Source organism: Triticum aestivum, chromosome 2B (genome assembly GCF_018294505.1).
Source record: "Triticum aestivum cultivar Chinese Spring chromosome 2B, IWGSC CS RefSeq v2.1, whole genome shotgun sequence".
In the NCBI taxonomy this organism is placed as follows: Eukaryota; Viridiplantae; Streptophyta; class Magnoliopsida; order Poales; family Poaceae; genus Triticum; species Triticum aestivum.
In genome coordinates this window covers 808,065,122-808,083,028 of record NC_057798.1, presented here as the reverse complement: position 1 = coordinate 808,083,028, position 17,907 = coordinate 808,065,122, and positions in this window count along the sequence as shown.

The following is a 17,907-nucleotide window of genomic DNA, read 5'->3' as shown; positions in this document are numbered from 1 at the left end:
ATGGTTCCTCGAACCAATCAAGAGTGGGCGGGAGCTTCGGCAGCGAACGAACGGTGGGCGGGAACTCCGGGAGGAGGCGGCCATGCGGGTTGCCAAGGAGGCGCTGGGCAACGCTGGCGAGTCGACAGTTGCGTTGCTGCAGCTTGCAAGAAAGTGGATGAACGCCGACCACAGCTGAACTGCTTGGGTTGGCCTGGCCGACACTTATAAAAGTCATGCATGCATGCATGGATCCAAGTCGGAGCTGTTGTTTGCTTTTGCTTTTTCCGTTTGGTTAATCACTAGATCCAAGTCGGACGCATGCATGTAAAGTGTTAAGTGTTGTCTTTTTCTTCTTCTTTTTGACAGAGTGTAAAGTGGAGTCTGTCAAATATGGGGGATGATGCCCTTCCTTGGTTGCTCGCTCACTAATCATGAAGCTGGCCTGGCCTAATGGACGCTGGCACAAACTGAAAATATTAAAAGCAACTTTAATGGGACGACCCATTTCGTCCGCCGCCGTCTATTTGGGTCGGCGTGGACATAAAAGTCGGCACAACGCGCCGACCCAAACGGACGCGCGTGTGCTTTAGTCCGCCCGCCGATTCATTCCCGGCCCATTTTTGAACCGGATTTGCGTCTAGGCGGACACAAGACAGACGCGTGCGCTCGCCCTCTCTCCTCCCCGGGCCCACTGGCATGTGACGCACACCCTCCATCGCCTGCTTCGTCGCCGACGCCGCCGGCCATTTTTTCCGACGAAAAAGGGATACATTGATAGTTCTTACGTACACAGATAAAAGAAAAGATCAACTACTTGTCGGTTTCCGACTACGACTCGGTAATATCCTCCTCCGACGTCTGAATGTAGGCGTCAGCAGCCTACTCGTTCTCGAAGTCCCACCCCGACGTTTCTCGCAGCTTCAGCCTCAATTGAGCGGCCTGCTTCCGCGCACGCTTGTCCTCCCGATAGGCGGCTCGCTCCGTCCTCCTCGCCTCCTTCTCCGTCCTCCTTTGCTCGTAGAATTTGCGCTCGTCGACGGTGTCGTGCGGGAAGCGTTCACGCCACACCACCAAGGCTTCTACATCCATCTCGGCGATGGCGAGGCGACGCTGCCGCCTCCGGTGGACGCGACGATCCTCGTCGGTGAAAACCTGCGGGAGAGGCGCGAGATCCTGCGCCCGCCGGCTCGACACGTCGGGAAAATTCATCTCCCGACTAGGCCGCCGGAGGCACCACGCCGCCGCGTCGTGCGCGCGGGCCGCCTCCTCTGCGGTGTCGAAGGTGCCGAGGATGGGGCGTTTCTCGCCAAACAAGTACTCGGCGGAGAAGGCGACGGAGGTGCGCTCGCGGACTCCGTGAAAATCCGAAGCGCCGAGGCGGCGCATCGACATGGTGGCGCAGAGGCGGCGAGGCTAGTGAGAGGGGGCGAGACGAGTGGGCGGCCAACTGAGTGTGGAGGGAGCGCCTTCTTATAACGAGCGTCGGCCGCGGCGTGCCAAAACAAGTGCGTGAACCTTTCCCGCGCTCTGGAGCGCCAAAACCAGTGTGCGCTAGGCCGATTTTCTCCCGCGCGCGAACCTTTTCCGCTCGCTGGAGCGGCAAAACCAGGGCGACGACATGACCGCTGGCACGATCTAAAGGGCGCGCGGTCATGAAATGGGTCGGCTCGGGTGGACGTCCCAAACGGACAAAAGGCGGACAAAAAGAGGGCGGACGTCGGGCGGGTGGCCGACCCAAACGGACAAAAGGCGGACAAAAAGCGCCGTCCGTTTGGGTCGACCCGTTGGAGTTGCTCTAACCCCAAATTAACTCCACGGTCACATCATTACTACCATAAAAACCAGAATGGTTCTTGCGCGGCTAGACAAAGACAAAGTTAGTGATACCCCGCAAAAAAAAATAGTCATGGTGCTGCTTTTGGTTGGACACCGCAGAAGATCCCAGGTCACGACTAGATCCAACGCACGTGCTCCCTTCTTGTGTAGGTACGGCAATGCTACGTTCACGGACCTTTACTGGCTCATTACGGGGTGGCAGTACCCAACTGAAATGGGGGGGGGGGGGGGGGGAGCTGGCCCCACCCAGCTGAAAATGGGGGGGGGGGGGGGGGGGGGGGCAGGTTTAGTGAGGAGGAAGGAGCCCGTGATCCCTTGTAAAGATCCGTGCGTGTAGGAAGGAAGGACCAACCTTCCGCGCGTTGCTACATCCATGCATACGTAGAGTTACGCGCGAGAGGGAAGGCTTACCGGGTGTAATGGCATTGTTTAATTGGGTTCAGTTGCGAACCATCCTGTGGTTGGATGGTTAGAGGGACTGTGGTTCAGGGTCGAACCATAGATGTAGGAGGCCCTGGGGCAAGACATTAACAAGAGGCCCTTTTTGACCCGAAAGCTCAAAATATTTTCTATTTGAAAAAGCAAAGTAAATATCTAGTGCATAGCATAGACGATGATCTTTGGACTTTAAAATTGAGAATACAATTTATTTATTAATAAGGTGAACTACACCATGATAGTAATGAAACAATGTAATTCCACATTAACTCGCTTTCCTTAATTTGAACAACGGAGACTTTATTTTGGTCTGCAAAACATATAATCTTGTCCAAATTAACTGGTTGCTATTTGAAATTGTGCTACCATCAGATAAGAAGTTAGCACATGTACGTACATTTGTTTCCGAATCTTTCCCAATCCGCCATGTTCTTCACTCCCAAGAAATTTACCCAGATAATAACTCAATTCTTCCGACTTTGTTGTTGTGAATTTGAAATGCTTACTCAACTTTCTGGAATTATAAGTTTGTGAAAAATGTCTACAATTACTATCTGGAGGGACCACAATAATGTCTAGAATTACTATCTCAACTGAAAAAAAACCTAGCCTTATCATTCAGATTGTCGTAGTTTGGCGGATCAAAAATATTAAGAGTGCATCATTGCTGTTCATCGACACTCGGTGGTCTTTTACCAGACAAACACTTTCTAGACGACATGACAGTAAACAAGAACAGTTAGCACAAAATGATTGATACAGGAACAAACACACCTAAATATGTATTGATGTGGATGTAGGTTGCCAGATTTGCGGGATGCCGTAGTTAGCACGAACGAGAAGACGACACCGAGAACTGAATGATTTCCCCCCTTCTGCAGTTCTTCCAATTTCCTGACTCCTGAGGACTCTCTCACACTTAGATCCAGTTAATATCAGAAGAGCACCTATGCAGGTAGATGCGGATTCGTCAGAGCAGGAGGGCGGAGCGATTTAATTGAGGAGGAATGGGATTATGGGAAGGAAGAAAAGAAGAACACCTATCGTCTCCACATCTCCAACATCTAGTTGATGGGGAACGAGAAGAACACTGAGAAAGGAAGGAGAGCCGATTTCGGAACGGATTTTCGCCTTTAATCTCCATTAATGGCCAACGGCGACCTTGGAATCGGTAAGCCACGGGAGCGGCGGCGCTGTTATGGGAGTCAGGACCTTGCGAAGTGGAGGGGTCGAGGAGAAAGATTGACGATGGGTTTTGCCCCACGGCTGAACCGGCCCTCTGCTTTCTTGGGCTTCTTACATGTATGAAGGAATACTACCTCTCGGGCTGGGGCCCCTGCCTTGTGGGGGCCCAGGGCGGGCGCCCCGTTTGCCCGGCCTATGGGCCGGGCTTGCTGTGGTATTTTCAGCCCATCAGGGTTCAATTCCTGATGCTTGCATTTATTCCTGGATTTATTTCAGGCAAGATTTCCGGCGTTGCGTATGATGTCGTTAGCCGGTGCGGCAGCATTCTCGACGTCACACGTGGCGCTAGGCCGGTTCATGATCGGTCTCGGACAGCCGTCGCCTCCAGATCCTTGGCCGCCTCTATAAATTAGGTCTGGCCAGGGGCGGAGCTGGGCCCCGGGCACCCAGGGCCCAGGCCCGGGGCGTGGAAAATGTAACGGGCTATTAGTACATAGGATTTTCTGGAGGCCCGGGGTGCAGCCCAATGAAATAAAGCAGTCTAAAGCCTTGATGGGCTGTGTTACGTGAAACGAACTAGCACACACTAGGGAAGACCATCCCACGATCCAGCAGTTCTCAAAAACAAAAAAAAAAATCTCACGATCTAATTCCCACGCACTAGGCACAGGAGACGCAGCGCTGTTGCTAAAAAAGAGGAAGAGGAAACGCAGTGCTCGCGCGGCCGCCGCCGGGTCGCATCGATCTCCAGAGTCTCGCGCGGTGGCTGCCGTCTGCAGTGGCGTCGCATCCGCCCCGTCACGCCCCTGTTCCCGGTCGCCGCCGTCCTTTTTTTCGTTCGCCAGCGTGGCGCGCCATCCCTAGTTGTTTCACTGCTGGCTGCCGCTGCCGCACCTTGTATGTTTTTAATTTTCTATGAAACTTTTTATGTTTCCCCCCTGACGCTTTCCACTTGTAGTCTTGTACCAAGTTCTATTCATGTCAGTGTATAAACTGCTTCGAACTGAAATTTAATTGAAATAATATGTGTGTGTATGCATCCAATCATATATGTAGGGTACTGTTGAAATCAAATTGATGTCAATGCCAATTTAATTTCATACTCCCCCCGTCCCAAAAATTTTGTCTTAGATTTGTCTAAATACGGATGTATCAAGTCACGTTTTAGTATTTGTAGAAGAAGATGAAGAGATTTTTTTCACCGGTTGCTAAATAAAGCAAGATGTATTTGCAAGTATTAATGATGATGATGATGATATTGTATATCGCTTTCAAACATATAGGTCTCGCAAAGGGCTTTTACCTCGTTGAAGTAGCAAGTTTTTATATTTGTATTAGTTAATGATAATTGTTTCACTTCAGGTTTATGCCTTCTCTTATGAAATTTTTCTTTTGATGTCTTGAAGGTGTTGCTTCCACTGTTGATGAGGTTATGCGCGGCACTAATGAAGTAAACTATTGATTTGGTACTTTTTTATCACGCAATGTTCTTTGTTTATCATGTTTTTATCTATTTTGTCGTATCGTTAAGCATTGAGTTTAAATTCTAATTTTTTCTTGCAATTGAGACATATTTTTAGGATGTCTTGGAGGTAGCTAAATACCTTATCAATATTAAGTTTTTCCCTCCGGGCGAAAAAAAATTTAGGCCCGGGGCATATGCTTCAATCCTGGCTCCGCCACTGGGTCTGGCCGTGTCCGAGCACTTGGCCGGCAAGGGCAAGGGCAGCTTGCGTGGGGGCTAAGTGTGCGCACAATTGTCACACGGCAAAGCGGACACGGCCAACCACAACCCATGGGAGTCCTTCATCGCGTGGAAGGACGATTTGGAGGCGCCAGCAGCCTCGGAGGCCATGCTTCCAACGTCACTGCCGCGCACCACGCTTTGTTTTCACTAATTTTTTATTTGCTACGGCTTTGTTACATTTCCTCCTTTTCGGTGTTAATATTTTGAAATATAACAATTTTCGCCCACCAACTGTGAATTACGTTCCTTTTTCTTCCTCTTGAAAATGTACGTTTAACAAGCGTCGGGCATTTGGTGCGCATAATTAAATGGCCGACATCCGTAAAGCTTCCCAGTCTTCCAGACGTGTCCACCGACATTTGGTGCCGTTGGAGTTGCCCTAACCACTTTTAGCAAAAAAACAAAAAAACGTGTTGCCCTAACCACATGCATGCATGCGCTCCAATTCCGTCTGTCAAGTATGAAATTCGTTCATCTTTTTTTACTATAAACATAAATGTACGTTTAACTAGGATGGAGAAGACCCTCCCCAAGGACGGCCTCTAGGAGGACCTCGGCGTTGTCGACCTGCTCCTCATCACCTCGAGCCTCGATGACCACTGCTACGTCTGCACCCTCACACGCCTTGCTGCCATGTCGCGAGACCTCCCGATGGTCGGCATGCGCTATCCTTTCCGCCCTCCCCTTCAATGACGTTTCCTACCTCGAGCCGGAACAGACCAGCCCCTATCATGGGTGCCGCTACCAGGACCGAGGTCATGGTGATCGCTACACTCGGTCCCGTAAATGGGCCGCTATGGCAGAGCCCGGAAAACAGCTACATGGTCACCACCACCACCGGACGGGGACAACACAACAAACACATCGTCGCACGGCTTATTTTCCGATCGAAACCTTCGGCGCGTGCACGCATTCAGAGCCCAACCCAAATGCATACGTAGGTAAGGTAGGTACACCGGACCGAAAACGACGAATTGGTACCTACGTGCACTGCTTCTTTTTTCTGGAATTTTGGGTGCGTGCACTACTTGCATCGGGTCATGACGTTACGATCCCATAATTTAGATCGACGCCTTTGCTAGCAGCTTCACTGGTGCATGCATGCCAAAGCACAGCCCCTCCAATTTTTCGACTTCATTTCTTTCCATCTAATCTAGCTAGCTAGCTTAGCTTCTCACCAACACAACCGCGACTCGTCTCGATTGGGATCATCCTTGGCCTTCAAACTAACGCCACATTTCCAATATCTCGATCTCAACCGCCTCTCCCTCTTCTTCAAGTTCCCGCATCTTAATTCCCGGCCCGGCCAATGCGCGCGGTGACCGACTCTGGTGTCGTGAAGGAAGTGTGCCTCCATCGGTGAGCACACCAAGGTCACGTACGTGGCCACTACCTAGCATAACCAGCCAAATCATGGCCATGTCATCCCATATACGTATATCATGGATGGCTGAAGAGGAACCTTCAGTTCATTTCCGTCGTACACCAACCAACATGTATATATAAGTTTTGATTCAGAGAGTTCAGACTTCATGCATGGTCAAGATGCCACAAGTTATCCTTGTTGTTGCTATCATGCAAGATGAGGTCAATGCTGCTTCCATTATCTCTCGAACTACATGATCAACATGCCAACAAAACTTCAACAGAAAACTCGTTAAGATCCATTAGTATAATAAAGCAAATCACTACTATAGGTACTGTTGAAAACCAATTCATATTTTGTTTTTGCATTGTGTCTACTGTAATATAACTTTTCCATGGCTTGATAGATTCATCATAACTAGCAAACTATGCATCAAAAACAGAATAGTCTGTAGCAATCTGAACATCCACCATACTTATGGTACCCCAAAAATTCTACCAAAATTAGGAAAAATAAACAAGTTGTATAGAAAGACAGTGCAAAAGGAATCCGAACCAATTGACGTTTCAGTTAAAAATGTAAAATCGCGCACTACAGACAAAGTTTCTGTCCTGCACCATACAAACCAACAAGCATTGTAAACATCCTAAAAGCAAACCTTGGCACATTATTTTTATAATACAATGGAATTGTACAAGGGGATAATTATTTTTGATGAAAAGTTTCTGTAATCAAGATTCACGAAGTTTCCGTGAGCATGAACAAAGTTCAAGGCTAGCTGCTACTTCAACAATGCTTGTCTTTCTCACTTTCACTTTCCTTTTTGAAAAGTTTTAGGTTCCCATCTTTATTTTTTTTGTTTTTAAACTATATGAAAGCACTCAACAGAAATAAATGACTCTCCAAAACTTCCGGGATGTCTCCCTGGCAGCGCTTTCTTTAAAGCCATTAAGCTAGGCATATAGTGCTCAAGTAAAGGATCCACCCGGATCCCAAGGTATATCTGTTGGAGAACGTTGCAGAAAATTAAAATTTTTCCTACGGTTTCACCAAGATCAATCTATGAGTTCATCTAAGCAACGAGTGACAGGAGTGCATCTACATACCCTTGTAGATCGCGAGAGGAAGCGTTCAAGAGAACGGGGATGATGGAGTCGTACTCGCCGTGATCCAAATAACCGATGACCAAGTGCTGAACGGACAACACCTCCGCGTTCAACACACGTACGGAGCGGATGACGTCTCCTCCTTCTTGATCCAGCAAGGGGGAAGGAGAGGTTGAGGAAGAAGGTTCCAGCAGCAGCACGACGGCGTGGTGGTGGTGGAGATGCAGTACTCCGGCAGGGCTTCGCCAAGCAACCGCGGGAGGAGGAAGATGTGTAGCAGGGGGAGGGAGGTGCCAAGACTCAGGGTGCGGCTGCCCTCCCTCTCCCACTCCTTTATATAGGCCCCCAGGGGGGGCGCCGGCCTTGGAGATGGGAATCTCCCAAGGGGCGGCGGCCGGGGGGGGGGGGGGGGGATGGAGTGCCCCCCAAGGCAAGTGGTGCGCCCCCCACCCTAGGGTTTCCAACCCTAGGCGCAGGGGGGCCCAGGGGGCGCACCAGCCCACTAGGGGCTGGTTCCCCTCCCACTTCAGCCAACGGGGCCCTCCGGGATAGGTGGCCCCACCCGGTGGACCCCCGGGACCCTTCCGGTGGTCCCGGTACAATACCGGGTGACCTCGAAACTTTCCCGATGGCCGAAACAGCACTTCCTATATATAAATCTTCACCTCCGGACTATTCAGGAACTCCTCGTGACGTCCGAAATCTCATCCGGGACTCCGAACAACATTCGGTAATCACATACAAGTCTTCCTAATAACCCTAGCATCACTGAACCTTATGTGTGTAGACCCTACGGGTTCGGGAATCATGCTGACATGACCGAGACAGCTCTCCGGCCAATAACCAACAGCGGGATCTAGATACCCATGTTGGCTCCCACATGTTCCACGATGATTTCATCGGCTGAACCACGATGTCGAGGATTCAATCAACCCCGTATACAATTCCCTTTGTCAGTTGGTACGTTACTTGCCCGAGACTCGATCGTCGGTATCCCAATACCTCGTTCAGTCTTGTTACCGGCAAGTCACTTTACTCGTACCGTAATGCATGATTCCGTGACCAAACACTTGGTCACTTAGAGCTCATTATTATGATGCATTACCGAGTGGGCCCAGAGATACCTCTCCGTCATACGGAGTGACAAATCCCAGTCTCGATCCGTGTCAACCCAACAGACACTTTCGGATATACCTGTAGTGCACCTTTATAGTCACCCAGTTACGTTGTGACGTTTGGTACACCCAAAGCACTCCTACGGTATCCGGGAGTTACACGATATCATGGTCTAAGGAAAAGATACTTGACATTGGAAAAGCTCTAGCAAACGAACTACACGATCTTGTGCTATGCTTAGGATTGGGTCTTGTCCATCACATCATTCTCCTAATGATGTGATCCTGTTATCAACGACATCTAATGTCCATAGTCAGGAAACCATGACTATCTGTTGATCGACGAGCTAGTCAACTAGAGGCTTACTAGGGACATATCATGGTCTCTGTATTCACACATGTATTATGATTTCCGGATAATACAGTTATAGCATGAATAAAGACAATTATCATGAACAAGGAAATATAATAATAATCTTTTATTATTGCCTCTAGGGCATATTTCCAACAGTCTCCCACTTGCACTAGAGTCAATAATCTAGTTACATTGTGATGAATCGAACACCCATAGAGTTCTGGTGTTGATCATGTTTTGCTCGCGAGAGAGGTTTAGTCAATGGATCTGCGACATTCAGATCCGTATGTACTTTGCAAATATCTATGTCTCCATCTTGAACATTTTCACGGATGGAGTTGAAGCGACGCTTGACGTGCCTGGTCTTCTTGTGAAACCTGGGCTCCTTGGCAAGGGCAATAGCTCCAGTGTTGTCACAGAAGAGTTTGATCGGCCCCGACGCATTGGGTATGACTCCTAGGTCGGTGATGAACTCCTTCACCCAAATTGCTTCATGCGCTGCCTTCGAGGCTGCCATGTACTCCGCTTCACATGTAGATCCCGCCACGACGCTCTGCTTGCAGCTGCACCAGCTTACTGCTCCACCATTCAACATATACACGTATCCGGTTTGTGACTTAGAGTCATCCAGATCTGTGTCGAAGCTAGCGTCGACGTAACCCTTTATGACGAGCTCTTCGTCACCTCCATAAACGAGAAACATGTCCTTTGCCCTTTTCAGGTACTTCAGGATATTCTTGACCGATGTCCAGTGTTCCTTGCCGGGATTACTTTGGTACCTTCCTACCAAACTTACGGCAAGGTTTACATCAGGTCTGGTACACAACATGGCATACAAAGTAGATCCTATGGCTGAAGCATAGGGGATGACACTCATCTCTTCTTTATCTTTTGTCGTGGTCGGGCATTGAGCCGAGCTCAATCTCACACCTTGCAATACAGGCAAGAACCCTTTCTTGGACTGATCCATTTTTAACTTCTTCAAAATCTTATCAAGGTATGTGCTTTGTGAAAGACCTATGAGGCGTCTCGATCTATCCCTATAGATCTTGATGCCTAATATGTAAGCAGCTTCTCCAAGGTCCTTCATTGAAAAACACTTATTCAAGTAGGCCTTAATGTTGTCCAAAAGTTCTATATCATTTCCCATCAAGAGTATGTCATCTACATATAATATGAGAAATGCTACAGAGCTCCCACTCACTTTCTTGTAAACACAGGCTTCTCCATAAGTCTGCATAAACCCAAACGCTTTGATCATCTCATCAAAGCAAATGTTCCAACTCCGAGATGCTTGCACCAGCCCATAAATGGATCGCTGGAGCTTGCATACTTTGTTAGCATTCTTAGGATCGACAAAACCTTACGGCTGCATCATATACAGTTCTTCCTTAAGATGTCCGTTAAGGAATGCCGTTTTGACGTCCATCTGCCATATCTCATAATCATAGTATGCGGCAATTGCTAACATGATTCGGACGAACTTCAGCTTCACTACGGGAGAGAATGTCTCATCATAGTCAACCCATTGAACTTGTCGATAACCCTTAGTGACAAGTCGAGCTTTATAGATGGTAACATTACCATCCGCGTCCGTCTTCTTCTTAAAGATCCATTTGTTTTCTATCGCTTGCCGATCATCGGGCAAGTCTGTCAAAGTCCATACTTTGTTTTCATACATGGATTATATCTCGGATTGCATGGCTTCAAGCCATTTGTTGGAATCTGGGCCCGCCATCGCTTCTTCATAGTTCGAAGGTTCACCGTTGTCTAACAACATGATTTCCAAGACAGGGTTGCCATACCACTCTGGTGCGGAACGTGTCCTTGTGGACCTACGAAGTTGAGTAGCAACTTGATCTGAAGTACCTTGATCATCATCATTATTTTCCTCTCTAGTTGGTGTAGGCATCACAGGAACATTTTCCTGAGTTGCACTACTTTCCTGTTCAAGAGGTAGTACTTCATCGAGTTCTACTTTCCTCCCACTTACTTCTTTCGAGAGAAACTCTTTTTCCAGAAAGGATCCGTTCTTGGCAACAAAGATCTTGCCCTCGGATCTTAAGTAGAAGGTATACCCAATGGTTTCCTTAGGGTATCCTATGAAGACGCATTTTTCCGACTTGGGTTCGAGCTTTTCAGGTTGAAGTTTCTTGACATAAGCATCGCATCCCCAAACTTTTAGAAACGACAGCTTAGGTTTCTTCCCAAACCATAATTCATACGGTGTCGTCTCAACGGATTTAGACGGTGCCCTATTTAAAGTGAATGTAGCTGTCTCTAGAGCGTATCCCCAAAATGATAGCGGTAAATCGGTAAGAGACATCATAGACCGTACCATATCCAATAGAGTGCAATTACGACGTTCGGACACACCGTTACGCTGAGGTGTTCCAGGCGACGTGAGTTGTGAAACGATTCCACATTTGCTTAAGTGCGTACCAAAACTGTGACTTAAATATTCTCCTCCACGATCTGATCGTAGGAACTTTATCTTTCGGTCACGTTGATTCTCTACCTCATTCTGAAATTCCTTGAACTTTTCAAAGGTCTCAGACTTGTGTTTCATTAAGTAGACATACCCATATCTACTCAAGTCATCAGTGAGAGTGAGAACATAACGATATCCTCCGCGAGCCTCAAGACTCATTGGACCGCACACATCGGTATATATGATTTCCAATAAGTTGGTTGCTCGCTCCATTGTTCCGAAGAACGGAGTCTTGGTCATTTTGCTCATGAGGCATGGTTCGCATGTGTCAAATGATTCATAATCGAGAGACTCTAAAAGTCCATCAGCATGGAGCTTCTTCATGCGCTTGACACCAATGTGACCAAGGCGGCAGTGCCACAAGTATGTGGGACTATCGTTATCAACTTTACATCTTTTGGTATTCACACTATGAATATGTGTAACATTACGTTCAAGATTCATTAAGAATAAACCATTGACCATCGGGGCATGACCATAAAACATATCTCTCATATAAATAGAACAACCATTATTCTCAGATTTAAATGAGTAGCCATCTCGTACCAAACGAGATCCAGATACAATGTTCATGCTCAAACTTGGCACTAAATAACAATTATTAAGGTTTAAAACTAATCCCGTAGGTAAATGAAGAGGTAGCGTGCCGACGGCGATCACATCGACCTTGGAACCATTCCCGACGCGCATCGTCACCTCGTCGTTCGCCAGTCTCTGCTTATTCCACAGCTCCTGCTGTGAGTTACAAATATGAACAACGGCACCGGTATCAAATACCCAGGAGTTACTACGAGTACTGGTAAGGTACACATCAATTACATGTATATCAAATATACCTTTAGTGTTGCCGGCCTTCTTGTCCGCTAAGTATTTGGGCCAGTTCCGCTTCCAGTGACCCTTCCCCTTGCAATAAAAGCACTCAGTCTCAGGCTTGGGTCCATTCTTTGACTTCTTCCCGGCAACTGGTTTACCGGGCGCGGCAACATCCTTGCCGTCCTTCTTGAAGTTCTTCTTACCCTTGCCCTTCTTGAACTTGGTGGTTTTATTGACCATCAACACTTGATGTTCTTTCTTGATTTCTACCTCTGTCGACTTCATCATTGAAAATACTACAGGAATAGTTTTCACCATCCCCTGCATATTGTAGTTCATCACAAAGCTCTTGTAGCTCGGTGGGAGCGACTAAAGGATTCTGTCAATGAACGCCTCGTCCGGGAGGTTAATGTCCAGCTGGGACAGGCGATGACATTTTGAGTATGTGCTCACTGACAGAACTATTTTCCTCCATCTTACAACTACAGAATTGTCGGAGACTTCATATCTCTCGACCCGGGCATGAGCTTGGAAAACCATTTTCAGCTCCTCGAACATCTCATATGCTCCGTGTTGCTCAAAACGCTTTTGGAGACCCGGTTCTAGGCTGTAAAGCATGCCGCACTGAACGAGGGAGTAATCATCAGCACGTGACTGCCAAGCGTTCGTAACGTCTTGGTTCTCTGGGATTGGTGCTTCACCTAGCGGTCCATCTAGGACATATGCTTTCTTGGCAGCTACGAGGATGATCCTCAGGTTCCGGACCCAGTCCGTATAGTTGCTGCCATCATCTTTCAGCTTGGTTTTCTCTAGGAACGCGTTGAAGTTCATGTTGACATGAGCATTGGCCATTTGATCTAGAAGACATATTTGCAAAGGTTTTAGACTAAGTTCATCTAATCAAATTATTTCAATGAACTCCCACTCAGATTAGACATCCCTCTAGTCATCTAAGTGTTACACGATCCGAGTCGACTAGGACGTGTCATCATCACGTGAGACGGACTAGTCATCATCGGTGAACATCTCCATGTTGATCGTCTCTTCCATACGACGCATGTTCGACCTTTCGGTCTGTGTGTTCTGAGGCCATGTCTGTACATGCTAGGCTCGTCAAGTTAACCCTAAGTGTTTTTGCATGTGTAAAACTGTCTTACACCCGTTATATGTGAACGTAAGAATCTATCACACCCGATCATCACGTGGTGCTTCAAAACGACGAACTTTAGCAACGACGCACAGTTAGGGGAGAACACTTTCTTGAAATTGTTATAAGGGATCATCTTATTTACTACCGTCGTTCTAAGTAAACAAGATGCATAAACATAATAAACATCACATGCAATTATATAGTAGTGACATGATATGGCCAATATCATATAGCTCCTTTGATCTCCATCTTCGGGGCTCCATGATCATCTTCGTCACCGGCATGACACCATGATCTCCATCATCATGATCTCCATCATCGTGTCTCCATGAAGTTGCTCGCCAACTATTACTTCTACTACTATGGCTAATGTTTTAGCAATAAAGTAAAATAATTACATGGTGTTAAATCATTGACACGCAGGTCATACAATAATTAAGACAACTCCTATGGCTCCTGCCGGTTGTCATACTCATCGACATGCAAGTCGTGATTCCTATTACAAGAACATGATCTCATACATCACAATATATCATTCATCATTCATCACAACTTTTGGCCATATCACATCACAAGGCAATTGCTGCAAAAACAAGTTAGACGTCCTCTAATTGTTGTTGCATCTTTTACGTGGCTGCAATAGTGTTCTAGCAAGAACGTTTTCTTACCTACGAAAAAGAGACAACGTGATTTGTCAACTTCTATTTACCCTTCATAAGGACCCTTTTCATCGAATCCGCTCCAACTAAAGTGGGAGAGACAGACACCTGCTAGCCACCTTATGCAACTAGTGCATGTCAGTCGGTGGAACCTGTCTCACGTAAGCATACGTGTAAGGTTGGTCCGGGCCGCTTCATCCCACAATACTGCTGAAGCAAGATAAGACTAGTAGCGGCAAGATAGTTGACAACATCTACGCCCACAACAAATTTGTGTTCTACTCGTGCAATAGAGAACTACGCATAGACCTAGCTCATGATGCCACTGTTGGAGAACGTTGCAGAAAATTAAAAAAATTCCTATGGTTTCACCAAGATCCATCTATGAGTTCATCTAAGCAACGAGTGATAGGAGTGCATCTACATACCCTTGTAGATCGCGAGCGGAAGCGTTCAAGAGAACGGGGATGATGGAGTCGTACTCGTCGTGATCCAAATCACCGATGACAAAGTGCTGAACGGACAGCTCCCCCGCGTTCAACACACGTCCTGAGCGGATGACGTCTCCTCCTTCTTGATCCAGCAAGGGGGAAGGAGAGGTTGAGGAAGAAGGCTCCAGCAGCAGCACGACGGCGTGGTGGTGGAGGAGATGCAGTACTCCGGCAGGGCTTCGCCAAGCAACCGCGGGAGGAGGAAGAGGTGTAGCAGGGGGAGGGAGGCGCCAAGACTCAGGGTGCGGCTGCCCTCCCTCCCCCCTCCTTTATATGGGCCCCCAGGGGGGGCGCCGGCCCTGGAGATGGGAATCTCCCAAGGTGGTGGCGGCCAGGGGGGAGGAGTGCCCCCCAAGGCAAGTGGTGCGCCCCCACCCTAGGGTTTCCAACCCTAGGCGCAGGGGGGCCAAGGGGGGGCGCACCAGCCCACTAGGGGCTGGTTCCCCTCCCACTTCAGCCCACGGGGCCCTCTGGGATAGGTGGCCCCACCCGTTGGACCCCCGGGACCCTTCCGGTGGTCCCTGTACAATACCGGGTGACCCCGAAACTTTCCCGATGGCCGAAACAGCACTTCCTATATATAAATCTTCACCTCCGGACTATTCCGGAACTCCTCGTGACGTCCGGGATCTCATCCAGGACTCCGAAAAACATTCGGTAATAACATACAAGTCTTCCTAATAACCCTAGCGTCACCGAACCTTAAGTGTGTAGACCCTACGGGTTCGGGAATCATGCAGACATGACCGAGACAGCTCTCCGGCCAATAACCAATAGTGGGATCTGGATACCCATGTTGGCTCCCACATGTTCCACGATGATTTCATCGGATGAACCACGATGTCGAGGATTCAATCAACCCCGTATACAATTCCCTTTGTCAGTCGGTACGTTACTTTCTCGAGACTCGATCGTCAGTATTCCAATACCTCGTTCAGTCTCGTTACCGCTAAGTCACTTTACTCGTACCGTAATGCATGATCCCGTGATCAAACACTTGGTCACTTAGAGCTCATTATGATGATGCATTACCGAGTGGGCCCAGAGATACCTCTCCGTCATACGGAGTGACAAATCCCAGTCTCGATCCGTGTCAACCCAACAGACACTTTCGGAGATACCTGTAGTGCACCTTTATAGTCACCCAGTTACGTTGTGACGTTTGGTACACCCAAAGCACTCCTACGGTATCCGGGAGTTACACGATCTCATGGTCTAAGGAAAAGATACTTGACATTGAAAAAGCTCTAGCAAACGAACTACACGATCTTGTGCTATGCTTAGGATTGGGTCTTGTCCATCACATCATTCTCCTAATGATGTGATCCCGTTATCAACGACATCTAATGTCCATAGTCAGGAAACCATGACTATCTGTTGATCGACGAGCTAGTCAACTAGAGGCTTACTAGGGACATATTATGGTCTATGTATTCACACATGTATTACGATTTCCGGATAATACAGTTATAGCATGAATAAAGACAATTATCATGAACAAGGAAATATAATAATAATTTTTTATTATTGCCTCTAGGGCATATTTCCAACAATATCAAAGCCAATTTTAATTAACAATGATTTGTAATTTAGTAGTGAGCACAAAGTAAGATATATCATGCAACAACGAAGTCTAATTATCTTCCTATGCATCGGCATGTCATAAAAGAACAATTCATGCACACCAAGTAAGGGCCAATGCATAGTATAAACAATTTCTTGCAATTCTATCGTATTGGAAACATAAAGAGGCGGAGAAATAGTTCCTCTCTCATAATAATTGCAAGTAGGAGCAGCAAGCACATGCATATTATATCTATCAAAATTATCATGTGCAATGGTAAAAGGCAACCCATCAATATAATCCTTAATAAGCACAAACTTCTCCGATATAGTGTAGTTTGGAGAATTCAAAAACATAATAGGACTATCATGCGTGGGTGCAATAGCAACAATTTCATGTTTAGCCTAAGGAACTATCGCAAGTTCATCTCCGTAAGCATAATTCATATTGGCATCTTGGCCACAAGCATAGCAAGCATCATCAAAAAGGGATATTTCAAACAAATTCAAGGGATCATAGCAATCATCATAGCAATCATCCTTCGGTAAGCACGAAGGGGAATTTAATAATGTATGAGTTAGAGGGTTACTCTCATTAGAAGGTGGGCACGGGTAGCTAATCCGCTCTTCCTCCTTTTGTTCTTCGCTCTCCTCATCATCTTTTTCATCCAATGAGCTCACAGTTTCATCAATTTCTTCTTCCATAGCTTCCTGCAAAATATTAGTCTCTTCTTGGACAACAAAGACTTCCTTAATAAATGCATTAATATAGTAATTGTATTCATAATTTTCATAGCAATATCTAAGTATAGCAAGATTTTCAGGCCTATAAACACCATCATCATCAAAAGCTTCATACTTATCAAACAAAGATTCAATTTCATAAGCAGCCTTAAAAGCAACAGATTCTTCTATTTGTTCAACATCATAGTAATCATATATACCATTAGCATAAGAAGCTAATGTTTCATTATCATTAAATTTGCATGAAAAGGGAAGGTGTGGAGCCTTCATCCTAGAGCAACAAGTAATATCATATCTTAAGCATAGATCCCGGGCATACCAACGCAACATAATAAATTGATCCCATAATAGTTTCCCTTTTCGTGTCGAGCGGTAATCCCTAAAGTATTCACGTTGATCCAACGTGTCTCCCATTATAAATTTGAATGGGGTTTTCTCAGGACTATCAAAGTAGTACATAATATCTTTCACATAATGCGAATTGAGGGTTTTAGGAGTTACCCCATCTCTATGAGTAGCAAGTACACCTAATTTTTTTTGGTATTTTGTGTTCCATATCCATAACTAAAGATAGAGAACAACTAAGAACAGCAAATAAAAATTACTTAGTGATAAAGCAAACAAGCACACACGAGATTATTCACCCCACGCTATGACTCCCCGGCAACGGCGCCAGAAAAAGGTCTTGATAACCCACAAGTGTAGGGGATCACAACAGTTTTCGATAAGTAAGAGTGTCGAACCCAACGAGGAGCTAAAGGTAGAATAAATATTCCCTCAAGTTCTATCGACCACCGATACAACTCTACGTACGCTGGACGTTCGCTTTACCTAGAACAAGTATGAAACTAGAAGTACTTTGTAGG